We start from the raw sequence: 21,359 nt of genomic DNA on the forward strand, positions 1-21,359 counted from the left end.
AATAATGCTGTCTATGAACATGAGTATATAAATTTGTCAAGCTTCCTAATGTCATCAAACTTTAAAGATCTTAAAATTAAAACTTACTCTGATATAAATTATATCATTTGAAGTGAGTTACCTCAGCTAATTAGCTACTACTCCTTTAAAAGAAACTCATATTAGGTAATCTAGATCTGGTGTCACTGAAGTCCAATTTTCCCATTCGCTTTTACTTTCATTGGCTATTTTTTATTGTAGTTTTTTTTTTTATGAACATGAGAAATGGTAATGATAACTAACATTTCTAATATCTATTACTATTCTTAGGAGGCTGAAAACATTTAGAAATGTTTAACCATTCAGTGTAATTGTTATTATAAAATATGTTACATTTTTAATGGGAGAAAATACAGTTGAAAGACACAAAATAATGTTAATGAAATCTGCCCAAACCTTAATCTCCACTGCTAACAACTTGGGTCAAGCCACCAGGACCTCTGCAGTTGGTTTTTCCTTGTCTGCTTTGGGCCTTTTATAAACAATTGATGTTTTAAGGGGACTAATTAATAATGCTTCTTCCATTTCATGTGTTCAGAATCAAATAGAAATTAGGAGACAGGCATATACAGTTGAGCCTTGAGCAACATAGGTTTGAACTGTGCAAGTCCACTTATATGAGGGTTTTTTCAATAAATATCTGCACTGTTTTTAATCTGGGGTAAGGAGTTTGCAGATGTGTTTTTGTTTGGGGAGGTATTTCTCGTTCATTTTTGATGCATATGTAATTCAAGGTTAATATTTATTTGTTTTCCTTTCAACACTTTAAATATTTTATTCCAAATTCTTATCGATTACATGGTTTCCGAAAAGTAGTCTAACTCATTCTTATTCATCTATAGGTAAAGTTTAATTCACTCTTTCAAAATTTTCTCATTGTCTTTGAATTTCTGCGTTCATATATCATATGCTTAGATGTAGATTTTTTGTTGTTGTTGTTATTAATCCTGATTGGTGTTCTCTAAGCTTCCTAAATTTGTACTTTGGTTTATTCTATTAATTTCGGAAAATTCTCAGTCATTATTACATCAATTATTTCCTCTGCTCCTTTTTTCCTTACTTTTCCTTTTGAAATTCCCAATAAGCATATGTTGTACCTTTTGTAGTTGTCTTACAGTTTTTGGACATTCCACTCTGTTTTCCTTTTTCTTTTATTATTCTTTTTTTTTTCTATTTTCTTTTCAGTTCTGGAAGAACTACTGACATATTTTCAATCTCAGGGACTCTTTCTTTGGCCAAGAACTTATCAAAGTCATTCTTCATTTTTGATGCGGTGTTTTTGATCTCTAGCATTTTTTTTATTCCCTTTTAAGAATATTAACTTTTATGTTTACATTATGTTCTTGCATGTTGTCCCCTTTTTTGATTAGAGGTCTAACCATATTAATCATTGTTATTTTAACTTCTTAGTCTGATGGTTCCAAAATCTGATGTATCTGAGTCTGGCTCTCATGTGTTAAATTAAAAAAGAAGGGCATTAGACTGAGGTAGCTTTATGCTTTGGTAGCCTACATAAGCAAACCAAAACTTAAGTCGAAAGTTAATGCACTTGAATCTAAGAAAAATGAAACTTAAAAACAATCAATCACAAATAGCCAACTAATCTTTCTCAAATCAAGCAGCTGATTGAGCTATAGCCAATCAAATAATTTCCTTGCTTCATCTCTGACTTCTCTATAAAAACCTCTCTCTGAGCTCCTGTTGCTAGAGTAGCCCTAACCACTGTCAGTTTAACCTGCCTGATGCAAATCAATTTACACTCAAATAAACTCTTGGTAATATTAATGTACCTTGGTTTACCTTTTAAAAGATCCTTGTTGTCTATGGCCATGCTACCCTGAACAAGCCCGATCCCATCTGATCTCAGAAGTGGAAACTGAGCAGGGTCGGGCCTGTTTAGTACTTGGATGGGAGACCACTCAGGTAGCCCAGGTGCTGTAGGTTTAAAAAAATAAAAAAATAAGGGATTGTAAGATGACAATTCCCTTGCAATCTGTGAGGTCAACCAAAGGTTGCCTTGCCTAAAAAAAGACAAAGAGAGAGAGAAAAAAATAAATAAAAGATGTTTGCCCTATCTGTTCAGACTGTGTCATTTATTTATTTCTTTGTTTGTTTATTTATTTTTATTGTGCTTTGAAATTTGTGTTAAAAGTCAAACATAGTGTATTGGGTAGAAATATCTGACATAAATAGGCTTTTTGTGTGAGCTTTAAGTTTACTTGGCATAAGCATTCTTTGTTATACCAGTAAGTATTGGAGTGTCTAATTTCTTCTACATCCTTAATTTTGTCTCCCTCATTGTCTTTGTGTTTCCCTAGATAATTTTTCCTAACTAGAGTTTGAACCTAACAGAGTGTCTGTCATGTGATAGGCACATAATAAATATTTGGCAAATTTGGCTCTTTTTGGTTTATTTTTTTTATTTGAAACTATAAATGTCTAGATTTAAAGTTATGTAATACTTAGCATCCTTATTCATTGCTACTCTATTTTAGTGCAAGAAATCTTAATGTATGCACCCCAGTGAAGCTCCCTACATTGCCATGCCAATCATGGCTAAGAGCTTTGAAATTACAGAGCTCTCAAATAAATCCATCGCCTCAGTTTAGGGTGGTCAGTAATTGGAATAATTTTTTTCCAAGTTGAATATATGTGCAGTGTTACCTCCCTTTTAAAGGTTATGGAGTTTTTCTTTTTGACTGAACCATCAGTAATTTGGAGTATAGTTTATTTGTAGATTTAATGCATTAAAATTATCTTCCAATTTCCATATGAGTAAGCATGTGTCTCTACATATATGTGGATTTATTTTTCCCTTGGGCATTTTTTTGAGAGCTGCAAACAATCCCAATTCCTGACATGACAAAGTCTTAAATAGCAATGATTTAGAGATTTATTAAGTAGAAAAAGGATTAACATCAATCAAGCTTAATATATGCAGTAAAGTTAGTCAGTCTCTTTTCTTTAATTAGTAGAGTAAAAAGGATACATCTCCAAAGTGGAGTGGTTAGTATATATGTAATTTCAGGAGATGTTCTTTCTCATTAATGTAGAAAAAAGATTTTTCAGCAAAAGTTAGTCATGGATTTGCTTCCAAAACATTGTCTATTTACTCTTAAATGGTTGGTACTGGAGGAACAAAAATGGTGTTTAATATCACATATGAGTCAAATAATTTGTGGTATTGTTTTACTTCCTTTGTGGGAGGTGGGCAGAGATTTGTTTGATGAGACCAAATTTAAAGACTTCTGATGAACTGCGAGCTCAAGAAATAGGTTTATAATTCCTTTCCTTTATTTTTTCTCTCTCTTTGCCTACAAAATATTAGAAATTTATTAACAGGAAATAATAATGAAACTATTTTCTGTTTAGATCTTATTTCTTAATTCACTTTATGTATTATATAATCAAGTGATTGCACTTATTATAAAAAATTATCTTGTGAAATGTAGAATATGTTCTGATGACCAATGATCAAAAGTCTTTCTAAATTTTATCAGCAAAATGGAATTAGAAAGCAGATAAATGTAGGTAATTTTTTCCTGTAATTATTTTTTAACTTTAGGAGTTGATTACCTTTTGACAATATTGCTTATTTCTTACAGCAATGAAGCAAAGTAGATATAGTTGGAAATTCATCTCTTGAAGGACTTTTAATAGATGGCGGCAATAGTTAGGTATTTTCCTACTTTCGCTTTAAAATCATATGGGCAAATTACAATTGTGGAAAAGGTCTGATGCTACTTTTAATCTTTTCAACAGAATGGAGGTTGTAGAAAAGGCTCAATGTCTGGTGCTCTTTGCTTTGATCTGAAAACTAAAACTGACTTCTTTTTGTGGGTCATGCAGCTATTCATGCAATTTTATTAAACATAATGACACTTTGTTCTAATACTGCTTATTTCATCTCAACAGTTCAGAAGACTTTACACACAAAGATTTTGAATTTTATACAAAATACTTTATTAAAAATTTGTGATTCTGTATTCATTATATAGTCAGCACAACTATTAGAGAGTAGTGAGAGAGGCTTGGGAGGGGAGTTCAGGGGAAAAGTCTGTGATGCAGCCCGTCAGGAAATCCTCAGGCTCTGAGGGGTCCTTGAAGTCAATGTCTTTTGCTATTTTCCACCCTTTCATGTATTTTCCCTACCTTCCTTTATCTTTTTCTTTACTTACAAATTTGAAACGTATATACAAAATAAATGCAAACAAAGACGTAAATGAAATTCAGATTACCACCACTAATTAAATATGATAGATGATTTTGTTTGGATGAAAAAAAAATTGTTCACATTTGGGTCAATAATAGAAATATAGAAACTTTGGTCTTTTTTGGTACTTAATTTGTGTTTTTCCTTGAACAGTACTAATGCTTGCCTGTATGTTGTGTTGTATGAGACATTATTAATGACTTTAAGATTTTTGTTAGTTAGGTTCAGAATATTCATATTCATTTCTAATTCAAGCTTTGCCACTGATCAGTCAGGTGCCATTTTAAAGGTTGTAATTCCATACAGTGATCTTGTTTAATTGAAAACATGGTTAATGTTACAGTGCTATTAAAATCCAAATTAAATTAATGAGTAAAATAAAGAGTGAAAATTCTTCTTTGTATATTTGATACCACATTTTTTATTTTCTATTAAGAATCTATAGTAAGTTGGTACAAATTTAAGACACTCAGTTTATCTGTTGCTATGTGAATATGGTACTGGCTGCCACAGTGCAGGTTATTAGGTTCTCATTATGTCTATACTACTGTGCTTTTATTCAATTTCCCATCACTTTTTCCTTTTTCAATTTATGCTGGTATAAAAACCACTATAAACATAAATGCAAAAATAGGCCTCAGGTGTCCATCTAAACCAGAGATCGGCAATTTATTTTTCTGTTAAGGACCAGATAATAAATATTTTAGGCTTTGAGGGTTGTATACCTCTATCACAACTATTCAACTTTGTCATGATGGCACAAAAGCAGCCACAAACAATATATAAAAAAAACTGGTCATGGCCGTATTCTACCTAAACTTATCAACCCATAGCTCAGACCCATTACAGACCTCTAATCTAGATGTTGTGTTGTCCAATTAGGCCCATGTCTATTGACATTAAATTTAAATTAATTAAAATTAGATATAGTTATTTTCTATATCTGTGCATTGACCATGTTTCAAATTCTTAAGAATCACATATTCCTGGTGGCTACCAGATTGTAATAATGCAGATTTAGAATATTTCCATATATAATATTTTTGTCTTTGCAGAAAATTCTATTAGACCACACTGATAGAGGATTTTAAGCATGCTTACTTGGCTATCTCTTGTTATCATTGAACTGATAACATAAAATATAAGAAAATATGTCTAGGAGAACTAATAATCTCCTAGAACATATTTGTAGACAGCCCAGAGGTAAATTAACTCTGCTTTTAGCAATATTTTAAATAGTAAAATGGGTTAAGAGTCATAGCTCTAATGACACACATTTGATTTTAAGAAAGTCTGTATCTCTGTCATCTTTTATATGGGAAATACAATGCCTGCCAACTTTGCCATAACATATTTTTGAAAAGGGATTAATCTCTTGGAGGCAACTGGCAAATATTTTAGAACAAAGTAGTAGCTCATGGCAGCAAATATATGTTTGGGAAAACAAATCGGTGTGATTACTAAGATTATGGGAATAGACGGTTGGGAATTCAAATCCCGGCCTTGCCGTTTTTCATGTGAACTTCAGCCAGATCCTTAATATTTCATGGCCAGTACTTGGTCATCATTATTTCCCTGAGGTTGTTGTGAAGGTGAAATAAGATAAGGTACTTAGAATTGCTTAATGCAGTGCCTGGTTCATAGTAAGTTGGTAAATGATAGCTATTATTGTTGCATGTTGAAGAAGGAAGGAGAAAGTGTCATAGAACTAGGTATAAAGACTTCCTGCTACAGCAGAAATATCCATGTGTAGAAGCACATTACAAAAATAAAGGTAAGAAGGAAGGATAGTCTAGGCACGTTAAAGGGAAAAAAAAAGAAGGAAAGAAAATAGAATTTAAGTATACACTGATTGGAGGAAGTGGAACTTGTGCCAACTTAATGAGAAATGGATAAAATAGATAAAATTTTAATCTTTTGTAATACAAAATATGAGTCAATTAAATGAGACAAACTACCTGGAAATGCTTTTATGTATTAAGTACTATCCAAACATAATGGATTATTACAACTTTCTTCTCTACGCATAGGCTACTTTTGACACTTGCAGTCCAGACCTTCTGGAGGCTTTCAAATGAAGTGAGGCAGCTGATTTCTGAGTTATTGTGACTCATCTATCCTAGCCCCTCTGTTCTATGAATTGGGTATACCCAAAGACTATAAAGTTTTAAAATGGAGTGGAGCCACTTCTATCTGTCTGCTAGTTACAGAGTAACAAATATTCCCAGTGTGACAAGGACTGAGGTTTCCTGGGACTCAAGACTTTCAGTACTAAACAGGGACAGTCCTGACCAAACAGAGATGGCTGTTCTCCCTAGAAGTTATGAGGCATCTAGAAAGAATGCTTATCTTAAACACAAGGTAAACCAGAGTGATTAGCATTAATGCTGCTTCGGAATCTACCCCTTTCCTCCTAATATGTGGTGAGAATATTAGTGAAAATCAGGGGCCTGCAAATACCAGTTAAATAATCCTAACTTTGAAACAAGTAAGTTGATTAGTTCTTTATAAAATTCTGCAATCACTGGAAGTTAAATTTTGAAAAAAAAATCTTAGTAGTTTTCTAGACTTGCAATTTTAAAACTTTAAAAAGAAGTGGCATTCTGTCTTAAAAGTTCAGGTGAAAATATTTTATGGAAAAATATAAATATTAGTAAAGGTCCCTGATCCTTCTCTATCTCTCTTCTCTTGCCCTTCTCATACCCTTCAGAATGTGTTTTCAGAAATTATAGGGGTTCCCAAGAACACAGTTGGAAAACCACTGACCTATTCTAATTTTAACAGGTTAAAGAGGAGAAAACAGACCTCAGGATAGCACATCGTGCTTAAGTTTTGAAAGTTGACATGTAGTAGCACAGGAAATCAAGTTTGAGACTTGTTTATTGAAAAACAGAATTCAAAATTTTTGCCAAGGCCATTGGTTCTCCAGTTTGATTACATACTGGGATCATCTGGGATGCTTTAAAAAGTTACAGATCACTTGGTCCTATCTCCAGAGATTTTGAATGATGGTTATGCCCTAGGACTAGAGATTTTTAAAGTCTCCCCAAGTGATTCTAATTCAAGCCAAGTTTGAAACCTATTGACTTAGGCTAAGGAATAATACCTAACACACACACAAATATAAACTGGTATTGATGTCAAAAGACATGGGTTTGATCTCAGCTCTAGAAATGAATGGTTTGTAACTTTTGACATGTCATTCACTCTGTGCTTCAGGAGATTAATGATCAGTTGGTTTCACACTTTTCAGAGCTATGGAAATCTTCTTCAGGTGAAAATTTTTGGGGAGCCTGATACAACACACAGGTAAAAGCAGAGGTGCTATGGTTAACTGGGGAAGAAGGCCAGGTGGTTTAACATCCTATCTGAATGCTACAAAATTCTATAGAGGCACATTTCCAGAGGGTTCCATACTCTAAGGAACCCACAGGGCATTATGATTCCTAGAGATCTATTTTTTTTTCTAAATTATTGTTCGATTGAGTAAAACTACATATATGTTAGGTTTGCTTGCACCTGATTCCATGTGCCCTGATCCACAAGCAAGGTCTATTTTTGTTATCCAATTAAAAGGGAGTGTTGACTTACCAATTTTACTGATGAATAAAGTTGTTTTCTTCTCACCAGGCAACTACAATGCTATAACAGAATTTGCTCCAAGGTTCTGTGCTTCAAAATAGTAAAAAAAATTATTTTTAATTGAAAAATCCTCAGTCCCTTTGCCCTAGTTAATCCCATAAATATTTTATATCACAACTGGAGCTGAAGGGTGGCCTTTGAAACTGAAAAATTGGGTCACAATTGGTTTGACCTGAGTAAATTCATGAGAGGCTACATCATCATGAAATAGTCCTCCTTCATTATTTATAAGCACACAGAGGCAGATGTGCAATTGTTCACTGTATAATTTTCATACATAAAATATAACGTACATGGAGAACACTGTCAGCTAGCATAACACACTGCATTTATTTCAGAGATGGAGTCTTCTCATTGTCACTGTGCTCAATAAACACACTTCCATTATAGTGAGCAGGTGTCTGTCAGTTCTGTACCCTTTACAAATGACCAGTGGCTTTCAGAGTCTTGCCAAAAGCTTCGTTTTATTTTCTGCAAGTTGCTCTTTTATTTATTTATTTATTTATTTATTTATTTATTTATTTATTTATTTATTTTGATGAACTTATTTTCTAAAATAAATTTATTTATTTAAATTAGTTTCAAGTATACCGTACATTGGTTAGACATCTAAAATGTTCATAAAACAGCCTCCCCAATTGCTCCTTCCTTCCCCTGGCCCTCCACTTAGCCATCATATTAATTCTAACTGCATTCCCTCTGCCATGCTCCCCATGCCCAACTATCAACTCCTAATTTGTACTTCTTTAAGTTATTCTTGACATTAGCAAAAAACTCAAAAAGCTTTTCATCAGAAACTGTTTCTCTTCCTCAGTTTTCCTGAAATCCACCAATCTCATGGATTCATATCAGTGTGTGTATGCTGAAGATGTCAAATGGCTCTTTGTCCCATTTTCCCACTCACTCTCATTTGAAGTAAGCCACCAAATACTGAGTATTTGTATAAGCAGGTTAGGTTTTTCTTCACAAAGTTCTTATCTGTTAAAATATGGAATCTATATCATTAGAGGCTTTTGTCCTTTGAGAAGGTAAAAATACCTGGCTCACAAAATCCAATATAAATCATGCTCATTGCTCAATTTAATCTTAAAAGAAAAAGACTTTTAATAGAAAAAAAAAAAAGAGAGTCTCCCATAGTTAAAGGCATTGAGAAAAAATTTAGAAATGTAGAGCTCTAGCTTCCTTTGCAGTTCATAATTAAAGAGGCACTCTTACCTTGTCTTCTATGACTAGAGCTTCTGGACAGATAATGTTGTCTTTGTTTTTAAGAGACATCAGGACTGAGTTATATAAATAATGTATATATTCCTGATAAGTTTCCTCTTTTTTCCTAAAATTGCCCATGTAGTCAAATATCTCTTCACTGTGTGGCTTTCTGGATTATGCTAAGAATAATTTGCTACTTATACTATATTCCCATAGTATTTTTAAAATAAATTTATTTCTCATTGCTTATAGTATTATTTTTGATTTGCTATATTAAAATGTGAAAAAGTGTTTATCTTAATATATTGTTATGGAAACATTTGTATAATTCTTTTGTTCATTTAACATGGTAGTGTTTTTTAGTCTCCCCAAACTTTTATGGAAATGAGGGTCCTTACACTATAGAATATATAGTATTCATAATGTTTATCTTCTCTCAGAGAATATGAACTTAAATTTTTTTTTTTCTGGTTTTATCGAGATATAACTGACATATAACATTGTATTAGTCCAAGGTATACAACATTATGATTTGATATGTATAAAGAATATGAGTCTCTCAAGGGCAAATGTGTATATTCTTAGCATCTGATAATTCCTAGTTATCAAGTAATTAGCAATAAACAGTTTATGGAATTATCGACTAAATGTAAACATTTATGCAACACCTTTAGTTGGGTCTAACAATCCCGAGAAGAAATAAATGAATTAGAATAGATTGCTTCATTTAGTTATAGTGGATTAATAGATTGCTAAACTTTTTTCATCTGCTTTTCCCAGATGATTCTGGAGGTTCTTGGTCACATGCCCAAGGATAGATCTGAGATTCTGTCTTTATTGAACACATGGTGGGCTCCTTCTCAAGCAGGAGTAATCAGCATCCATTTTGCCAGAATTGAAAAGGTCTATCTCTTTCTCAGGCCCAGGCCGTAAGAATCATGTAATCTTAGGACCTTTGGGAAACAAGCTATGTGTAAGGGGCATGACAGTAAAACAAGTGAAAGAAAGGTAGGCAGGACAGAAGGGAATGGAGGTGGAGGATCAGTGAGAGGAACTGCCAAAGCAGAGGTCAGAGGAGAGAGAGAAGCGGGAAATGAGAGTTACTCAGGAAGTGGTTTGAGTACCTCAATCAACAATGTGGTTTGTTTAGTTGCATTAGTGAATAATTTCTATTCTCTTTCTCTACCTCCCTCCCTCTTTCTCCATATTCTCCTCCACTTTCTTTTCTTTTCCCTCTCTCCCTCTTTTCTTTTTCCTTTTTTTCAAAGAATGTGGTTCACATCTCTGACCCTGAAAACAAATAAAATTTTATAATGATAAAATATTTAATTATGGAAAAAATCTGAAGAAAGTTCACATTCTGTTTTAAAACATACATAATAGGATATTATCTTGTAAAAACTTGGCTAACTTCACCTGTGATAGTGATAATGATGAAAAAAGTGGCATATTTTCAAATGCTACTTTTTTTATGTCCTTGAAAACTATTTCAATTTTGTTTATACAGAAATTTAAAGTCATTGGCACAAAATATTTGAGCATTATCTGAAGAGACAAACAGCCAAACAAACGACTTTGACCATTAAAATGGATAGATAACTATTTTCTTCATACTTAGAAAGTATGTACATTTTTCCAGTTTATTATCTCTTCTTACAATGGTTAATAACTTTCGTGAACTTCAAGGGTAATTTATTTTTTGAGATAATCATACTGGAATTATAAGATCTGTCATCTTGCCAACAAATTTTTAAAAATAATTTTAATATATGTAAAGAGTGTTTCCTTAATTCCACTATCTTCCCCATACTACATGATGCATGAAGAGCTTCATTTCTCTGGAATTAAGTATTAAATCTCAGCAAAAATTACACTTTGGGAAAGAAACCTAGTCAAATAAGTTAAGGTAAAGGTGTCTTTTTGGTGTCTCCTGTCTTCTCTTCACTCCCTTTTGTTTATACTAGCCCTCCTTAACATTTTATTGTTTCTCTAGGAAAAAATTTCTTGCTTTTCAGTAGGCAAATGGGAGTGGTTCTTCAATTTCCCCCGAATCACTCCTTAGACAATGATGTTGGGCATAGGAACTGACACACCCTGCTGATGCCTCAAGAAAAACTTAAATCCAACTCCATACATCCCAGGATGCATAAACCTGTCTACCAAAGCATGCAAAAAGATTGGTCCAATTCTTAAGAACCAAATGGTTCTTCAAGCAGAAGCCCTCTGTAATTCACTAGAACTCTATTATATGCTTGAATGAGCCCTGAAACAATGCTGCTCTACTTTATTTAGTGAGTTATGCATGATCACTTGGAGAAGAACAAGTATCAGCAATAGCCTCTGCATAAAGTATTACTGCATTATTAATGTATCTTCTGGTATATGTAAGGCATGAGAGATTTAGCCCCAAAGGTCTTCTGGAGAGGGAGATGAACACTCTAAAAATGTACTTTGCATGCAGTCAGAATTGGGTCAGATGAAGACTTCCATTGTAGAGCTCACATATTTGGCTGTAAGTAAAACATTCATAGTCTTCGAATAGATGGGGAAAACCTCATTTCCCTCTACTGTTGTGTTCAGACACCTTTGGACTGGCATACTGTTTTCTAGATCTTTGTACTTTAAAAGGTTCCCTGGAGTGTTCAGTGTGTAGTGATCAACATTAAAAATGCAAACCATATAGTCTCCTGTTTGAAGCTCTCCATATTATCATAAACCCCCTTTTCAGCCTTATTTTTACTATACTCCTTCATAGATCCTATACACCAGCTATGCTAGATTGCTCCAAATTCTCTTTACTCAAGCTTTATTCATTCCGTTACCTTCCCCTAGAGTGCCCTCTGCTTGCTTTCCCATTCGATGAGATCTTGTATTTTTGAGGACCATCCTAATGTCATCTCTTTCTTAAAGCTTTTTAGTTTTCTATTTTTTAAAAATTCTCAGGTCCAAACTGGTGATATTTTTATCTTGGCTATGTCTTATTACCCTCTTAATGTATACATATTTCTCAGAGGAGTTCATGTCTTCTTTATATCTTTATTTCCCATAATGCCTGCCACAGTAGAGTTGGTGGTAGTACTTCTCTAATCATTATAACAAGGAAAGGACAGATTGCAAATTTATGACTTTTCTTGAAAGTATCATTGAACTAAAGTCTCAGGGCATTTTACTAACAGAAAATCTAGAGAGAGACAGGCATCTGCAGGGAAGAATGGGAGACAATTATTTGCTTACCTGGGGCATATGGTCTCTCTATATATTTGCAGAGTCCATTACTGTTTTTTATGATGTTCAATCAATATTTCTAATATTTCAGGGGTAATTTATCTTTTGAAAATATCACCCTAGGGTTATAGAGTTTGTAGTATTACCGACTAAATTTTATTTTTTTATTAATAGGCATAAAAAGAATTTTTAAATTTCATTGTCTTTATAGCACACGATCCATGAAACACTGGATCTCAGAAAAAATTACACCCAGAGGCATAAACTGTTACCTGGTCAAACAAGTGAGGATAAAGATGCCTTTTTTTGATGTAACCTCATTTTTTTATCTGTTCCTTTTACATATACTAATGTTCCCAAATACATTCCTCTTCCTCAAAATAAAGTACAAAAAAAAATGTATACTTAACACACAGAAGAAAAGAAATGGCTACCAAGTTGGGAAATGAACAGTATAGTTTTTCAGAATTCTAGTCTCAACTCCTGTACTCTCAACTAGTTCTGAGAACCATTGCATTCCTCCCTTTTCAACACTGAATAAATTGAGAATAGTTGGGGAATGGTGATATGTCAACTGTGGGGACCTTGGAATATGTTCAACCCCTAAGAGCAGTGTACTTATGGAGGATGGGTCACATCAACTTGCAGGTGGTTTTCACTGCACAAGCTGCTCACAGGGAAGATTGTGGTAAATTCTGAGAAAACTTTCCTCATCTTCTAGATTAAAAAAAAAAAATCTTAATCTGACAGGTAAAAATAACAGAAATCATTACCCTTAATGTACTGGGGAAGTGAAATTTTAAAAAATATTTAAAAAACACTTCTATTCCCAGCAGAGAAGCCAGGAATATGTACAGAAGCCCTGAACAGGCCACACTGTGATACCAAGACATAGTGCCTTCTCACAACCAAAGGTTAACCACATCCTCAGAACTCTCCCCCTTCTCCCCACCAATAGGCTAAGAAGCATTAATAACAAGCAATAGTGGAAAACTGCTCAAAGAGTTGGAAGAGATAGATTCTCACTGAGGCACAGAATAAACAAAGAACTAAAAGTGAAATTGAAAGAGACATTAATTAAAACTCTCTGGAAAACCAACCCCTATCCTAAACACAGGACATCTCTACATGTCTTGAAGCTCTTGGTGTGCCGAGGGTAACCATAGCAATAACATACCTTACCCTGACTAATTTTTGACCAGGAGTTAACAAAACAAGCAAATGCACACACAAACACTAAAGGCCTAGCCGAAGAAAAGGCATAATGCTTTCCAAGCATAAAAACTACTTTCCTCAGTTTGTACTTACTGGAATAATCTGTCTGACAACCTGTCAGCCGAAAGAGCCCAGCCCACTCCTCTTTGCTGTTTTTGTTCAGGACTTCGTCCAGAATTCCATCTAGGAAACCTCATTATGATTAGTAGTCATGTTTCCTTACAGGGTGTGAACCGTAGTGAATTTTCAAAATTGTCAGTTCAAGCCCAGGCAGAAGAGGGGCCTTCTGAGATACCCCAGGCAGAAGAGGGGTCTGTAGGGTGCCCTCACCTCTCAGGGGCTCTCTAGGTTTCTACTATTGTCATTGTATATCTTTAATGCATGTGGTGTTTATATTTTAAAACAGGTAAAATGTATATTAAAAATAAGTGCTAAAACAGTTTTGGAACCTATGAAAAACCATAGGGTTCCATGCAACAGGGTCTAAAAACCACTGTTAGAGAATCTCCGTTCTTCCAGTTCTCACATTCTAGGATTCCAAGACATCAGATAGGTGGGGGAAGTAGGTTTTCTCAGTTTGTGTTTATATTTATAGACAAACTTGAGAGAATAAATCCATTCCAAAAAGCGAAGGAAGCTCAAAGTAATCTAGCTGTAGCGTGTGAACAGTTAGCTCTCCAGATATTCTGATTTTGAATTTGTGGAACAAACCTACCAGTAAGAAAAGCCTTCACAGCTACCTTCTCAATTAGAGTTTGCTGCAAGTGCTCTTCAAGTTTTTGTTCTTGTCTTTTCCTATGAAGCCTGAAAGCACTATCCCTACAAATAAGGTAGAAAGTTCTGCTTGTTAGAAGTAAATAAAGAGATTACATGCTTACTTCTGTGGTATCTAAGCACCCTACAAGTTGGGGAATCGAATACATCCTTGTACCAACATGCAGCTTGCTCTATTTACCCACTTGCTCAATTCTGTTCTCAAAAATTAAATTGTGGTAGACTTTATTAAAAAACATAATGGTTGCTAAGATTAGTATTTTACTGTTTCCTACAGAGTAGATTGTAATCAAGCATGACCTTTGATTTTAACAAAGAGCTCACAAAAGCCCGTGGAAAGGAAAAACAATCCAAACTTCCCCTATGACTACGACTAGGGATTTAGATAGTATTAATATACAGCCCTTGGGGGAATTCTCTGTGTTGCATTTTTAGTTCTTTTCTCAAACAAACCACACAATAACTCTCAAAGAAAGAGTGACATGTATCTCTGGTGAATTATGAAACCTCAAGCATGCCGATTGAGAAAAACTTAATGATTCAAACATGTATTTAATGATGTTTAGTTTTTCTTTTTAAAAATTTGATTATTAAGAATCTTGTCTTTTAGACCGACTTAATGACTTTCCAGAAAAGCAAAAACAAAAACAAACGAACAAACAAAAACCTTTCTAATTACCCCACCATATTCGTTTGCCTGTTTGCATTAGAAATAGAAACTGTAAGGATGGCACTTTAGCCAGAACTTTTTACCTGCCCTTTTCAAGTTTACAAAGTATAACGTTCTAGAGTATTTATGGTTACATAATATATTGCCCCCAGCCTTAGTGGATTAAAATAACTTATTTTTCTCATCCTTTAGAGGGTCAGAAATCTGGAAAGTTCTAGAAAGCAACAGTGCTTTCTCATGTGGTTCTGGTCAGATGTTGCCTAAACCTACCATTAATTGAAGGCTACACTAGGCTAGAATGATCAAGATGACTCAGTCCCACAGCCAGAGTGCTGTTGGTATGAACACCTATATGTGACATTTTCCTGGGTCATGGGCATAGCTCAGCAAGACAGTTTGGTTTCAAGATATGTAGTCCCAAGGGAGAAAATCTGGAGAGCAAGTGTTTAAAGAAATCAAAGGAGAAGCTTCCAGTCTTCTAATCTGAACTCAGAAGTCTTGCCTCATGGTTCACATTGAAGGGAGGAAGAGGTAGTCTCCTCTCAGAGGGAAGAATCTGAAAAGATTTAAAGCTATCTTTAATGTACCACATACAGTGTTCCTTAAATGACAACTTGGAATTACAGTATTTATCAATTTAGTTGAAGAATTATCAATGTACTGTCCACATTTTCTTATAGCACTGTCTTTTTTCTATGACCACCTCCATTTTAGTTTCTCAGCTCATTTTATATACCTTAACATAAATATACTTTGAAAGCATATATATATGTATAAAATCTGTAATGCTTATTATAGAAAATCCAAAACAGAAAAATATCAATAGAGAATACATACTGCTTTTAATTCGATCATTTAGTGATATCCATATTTTGCATTTTTAGTGTACATACTCACCTTATATAATTTTGTAAAACTGCTTCTTTTAATTTAATAAACATTTTATGACATTAAAATTGTTTTACTTTATTTATATTTTAAATATTTACATTATTATTTTTTAATCTTGCATTATCTTCCTAATTTTTTAAGCAGTACACAAAGCAAAATTTAGCCTCTCTTTAAGTTTCACATCTGTTATTGATATGATATTAATATTGATATGGTAAAAATGCAAATGCAGATAAAGATGGTGAGGAAACTAATGATTAAATGAATCAGATTGTCACAGAAACAGTACTGATAATGGTTCAGGGCCAATACCAAATTCTAAAATTGAAAAATATTCTTAAAACCAATTTTTTTTTTATAACTTATTTGTCAATAAGAACCGATCTAATCTGGTAAGAGATTATAATCTTTATATAAGTTTAGTCTTAGAGTTTCTTTTTTTCCTATATTATTTTACATTTATTTTTATTATTTTTTAATTTCACCTGTTTTTTTACTTTATTTTCAATTACAGTTCACATATGATAATATATTAGTTTTAGATGTACGATACAGCGATTAGACATTTATATAACTTATGAAGTGATCACCCCAATAAATCCAATATTCATATGATACTAATCATAGTTATTAAATACTACTTATTATATTCCCCATGCTATACTCTATATCTTCATGACTATTTGCAACTACAAATTTGTACCTCTTAATCTCCTCTCCCTTCACCCATTTCCCCTTTACCCCTCAATCTGGACATAATCATGATGTTCTCTGTATTTATGAGCTTGTTTCTGTTTTGTTTATTTGCTTATCCTGTTCTTCAAACTACAACTATAAGTGAAATCATATAACATTTGTCTTTTTCTGTCTGACTTACTCTACTCAGCACAATACCACCTCGGTTCATCAATGTCATTGCAGATGCCAAGATTTTACCCTTTTTTTATGGTTGAGTAATATTTCATTGTATATATGTACCACCTCCTCTTTATCCATTCATTCATTATTGGGCATCCAGTTTGCTTCTATATCTTGGCTATTGTAAATAATCCTGCAGTGAACGTGTGGACACATATGTCCCTTTGAAGTAGTGTTTTGAATTTCTTCTGATAAATAACCAGAAATGAGATTATAGGGTTCTTCTTTGTTTCTTGTTATAGTCTTTTTTCTTTTTTAAAGTCTATTTTATCTTATATAAGTATCATTACCTCAGCTTTTTTTTTTCATTTCCATTTTCATGAAATCTCTCTTTGCATTGATTTAATTTCAGTCTTTGTGTGTCTTTTGATCTGAAGGGAGTCTCTTGTGGACAGAATATGTAAGAGTTTTGTTTTCTTATGTATTCAGCCACACTGTGTCTTTTGATTGGAGGATTTAATCCACTTACATCTAAAGTAATTGATGATAGATATGTAACTATTGCCGTTTTATTATTCATACTTTTGATCATCTGTTTTCTTCTTAAAGAAGTCCCTTTAACTTTTTCTTGTCTGGGAAACTATCTGTCCTTCAATTCTAAAGGATAGCTTTGCTGAGAAGAGTAATCTTGCTCATAGGTCCTTACTTTTCATTACTTTGAATATTTCCTACCAATTCCTTCTGGCCTGCACAGTTTTTGTTGAAAAATCAGCTGACAGCCTTATGGGGGGGGGTTCCCTTGTAAGTAACTAACTGCTTTTCTCATGCTGCTTTTAATAGTCTTTGTTTTTAACCTTTGGCATTTTAATTATGATGTGTCTTTGTATGGACTTCTTTGAGTTCATCTTCTTTGAGACTCTGCACTTCCTGGGTTTTTATATCTATTTTCTTTTCCAGGTTGGGGAAGTTTTCTGTCATTATTTCTTCAAATAGGTTTCAATTCTTCTTTCTCTCTCTTCTGCTTCTGGTACCCCTATAAAGTGAATGTTGGTACACTTGAAGTTGTCCCAGAGGCCCCTTAAACTATCCTCATTTTTTTGGATTCTTATTTCTTTTTGCTGTTCTGTCTTTTTATCCTGCTATTTTATCTTCCATATTGCTGATTCAGTTCTTTGCTTCATCTGATCTACTGTTGATTTCCTCAAGTGTAGATTTCATTACACTTACAGCATTTTTAATTTTTGGTTTTTAAAATTTTTTCTACCTCTATTTTTGTTTTTTATCTGTTAGTTGAAATTGTCACTGAGATCACTTATAACCAGAGTTTTGACTCTGCATTTGGGAGATGGCTTGTCATTATTTTGATGAGTTCCTTTTCTGGAGCTTTGTTCTTTTCTTTCATTTGGGATATGTTTCTTTATCTCCCATTTTGGCTACTTCTCTGTGTTTGTTTCTATCTGTTATTAGGTAGAGCTTCTATTTCTTTCAGTCTTAATAGAGTGGCCTTATATAGTAAGTGTTCTGTGGGGCCCAGTAGCAGTCTCCCTGGTCACCTGAGTCAGATGCTCCAGGTATGTCTCTTGAGTGGATTGTGCATGCCCTCCTGTCGTAGTGAACCTTGGTCGCTGTTTTCACATCAACGAAAGGAATTGACTCATGGGCTGATTTTGTCATAAGAATTGTTCAGGGGCTAACCCTATAGATCAAGATTTACTTTAGTAGGGCTCTGGTGCCTGCTCTTTTGTGGAGGTGGTTGCATGATATTCTAGTGTGGTCTGAAGCTGGCCACCAGGTGTGTTAGTCCTTGGGCCTCCAGGGAAGAGCTCTGTTGCAGAGCTCCATGGCTAGAGCTCAGCTGCTATCCATGCCTTGCCTGGTGCCACTTGTTATGATCTTCAGATGGTTGTGACTTGTGTTGGGCTTGGAGGTGCCTGGAAGAGGCTAAGCTCTGAACTGAGGCTGGCTGCCTCTAGTGCTGGGAATTAGAGCTGCTCAGGAAGAGGTATGGGGCATGCCAACACCAGATGCTACTTGTTTGGGTTCATGAGCTTTTGAGAGATTTTAGGAAAGTTCGCTGCATAGACCAAGACAGGCTATTTGTATGTAAAAATCACTGAAAGCTGCTTGGGTGGACCTGCAAGTTGGATGGGGCAAGGTCTTATATAATCACCAGAATCGGACGAATAGTGTTAGCTAGGTCGATGAAGACTCAGATATGGTGCCTGTGTATGCATGCGTGCTGGGTGAAGGGAGAGCTCAACAAAGTCATAGTGGCTTCTGAGGGCACTACTGTTTTGGAGAAAGCTGCCCTTCTAGCCCTTGCCATGAAGCCAGACAATTACACTCTTTCCTGCATGTCCCTGGCACCTTCGAGCTGCTGCCCTAGCACTGGAGCTCAGAACGAGTCTATCAGTGTATAAGTCTGTGAGTGAGCCCTTTCAGAGGAATGTCTGGGTCTCTAGCCACCTTCTCTTTCCCTCAGCATCTATCTCTGCTGGTTTTTACAGCCAGAAGTTGTGTGCACTTCTCTTCCCAGCACTGGAACCTGAGCTGGGGAGCTAGGTATGGAGTTGGTACCACTTGCTTCTCAGTGGGGATCTCCACAATTGATATACACCTCTTGAAGTTTAGCTGCCATACATGGGTATGGAAATAGCCCCATTAGCATTTTTGTTCCCTTTGTAAGTCTCTACGTGACCTCTACTGTGTATCTTTAATTATTCATCTAGACTTCAAATGGATCTCAATAGTGGTTGTTCTGTAGTTGTGATTCTGAAGTGATTGTGAGAGGAAGTGATCACATTGTTTACCTTCTCCACCATCTTGATCGGACTCTCCCACTGGTGATATATGTACTATTTTCATTTTCTAAAATCTGAAAATCTGAATTCTGGTAAATATCCATCCTTATGTTTTCTGAAAAACAAAACAAAACAAAACAGCAATTAACATCTATCAAGCTAGTGTTAAAAACTGTTCTAGCCATTAATATGCATTTTTATTTCTTTTATTCAAGTATGGATCATTATTCATCTCTCAGATGACGTTAAATAACTATCAGCAAGTGGAAGAACTATGATTCAATTTGATCCCTAAGCCTCTGTGCTTAACTTTTACATTACATTTCTTAAATTAGTCATTGTCAAATGTCTTCCAAACTATACTGAAATGCCTTTAGCAGGGCAAAATGATGCCATTGGCATTTCTCTCCTCCCCCTCTTGCGTATTTTCTAAATTTTGACTAATTGAAAAAATTCTGTCATAGAGTTTTTCCTTGCTGTTACCCTTCTAAGCTGGTCTATCCTCACTTTCTTTGCTGTCTTATTTTCTCTATTGAAAATTTCTTGAATTCTACCCCTACCACCATCAAAGATATTGCCAAATTCTATCTTCTTTACTTTGATTTTTTTGTTTAAAACAAATATGGCAGGTCAACTTAAATTAATGTGTCAAATCCAAAAATAAATTCAATGGGAATTTATAAGGTCTTGAAAAATAATACGAGTATTAATGAAGGCATTCTGAAAGAATAACAAATGAGAAATTGCATCCTATAGCACACAGAAAATCTTTCTAAAAATACCTTTCTAAAAAAGCATATCCTTCTCCAGTTGTACTTTTCACAGTAATTGCTTTTCCTCTGTTTGTTTCTTTACCTTCCTTTGTTTACAGTCATCTGGCTCTATCATTTTGTCAGCTTCCCACCTACTTTTCTACCTTGCTTCCTCTTTTTGCATTTTGGACCTATCGTTTGTTTCCTTTTCAAGGTAGCTCTATGTTATTTCTATGTCAGGTCATATACGTGTCTTCACCCCTCCTCTCAAACAAAAATTTTCTTACTTAGAGAACTGGAGTAGATACAGGGGGAAGTTTGCTTATATGTCTTTGTTTCAGACATGTATTTCTCTCTTATATTGTCCATGCATTTCGGTTTATGAAATAGACAAAACCGATACACATTGATAGTCATTAAAAGCATTCAAGCTGTAATTTATGATGATTTTTTTCTTAAAGACTTGCTGTTTTAGTATCTGTTCAGGTCTATAATGCTCAGCAAAAGTGAGGGAGATATAGTTATCAACTTAGAAAAAATAAAGTTGATTTATATAAAGGGATGTGACTGTTCCCAAATTTTTTCTTACTTTTTGAACTACTCTCATCTTGGCCGTTTTTGGAGTTTCCACCATACTTTTCCCAGACCAGGTGCTCAGCAAATATTCGAACAGATACCACAGAGGATTAACTCTCGAATAAAAGGATATTGGTCCATGCAATGTGCTAACCAGTTTCTAATCCTTAACAATTTTTATTTGCTCCTGTTTTCTAAAATTTTTAATTCTTGGAGGCAAAAATGCCACAGTATCTATATTGGACATCCCTAACACTACTCTTTACAACAGAAAGGCTGATTGAATCTGATACTTGTGTCTGAATATGATACTTATATTGATAGAAGTCTGCTAAAAGCCATATTCCCAATTGTTTGAAATATTGATGGCCTTAAATTGACCTACCAAGGTGATTTACTTAATCTTTGCTGGAACAGTGTTTCCTGACAAAAAGGAGGAAAAATAAAATCTGTATCAGGATCTCAGTTCTGACATCATTTCAAAATTTTCTTACACT

The 21,359-nt window shown here is 34.4% G+C and overlaps 1 pseudogene; it reads left to right on the forward strand.

Annotated features, from left to right (window-relative positions):
* Positions 1-1,858: 1,858 nt before the first annotated feature.
* Positions 1,859-1,983, forward strand: LOC118602145 (annotated as a pseudogene).
* Positions 1,984-21,359: the final 19,376 nt, after the last annotated feature.

The sequence above is a fragment of the Rousettus aegyptiacus genome, unplaced genomic scaffold (assembly GCF_014176215.1).
Source record: "Rousettus aegyptiacus isolate mRouAeg1 unplaced genomic scaffold, mRouAeg1.p scaffold_m13_p_4, whole genome shotgun sequence".
Taxonomy (NCBI): domain Eukaryota; kingdom Metazoa; phylum Chordata; class Mammalia; order Chiroptera; family Pteropodidae; genus Rousettus; species Rousettus aegyptiacus.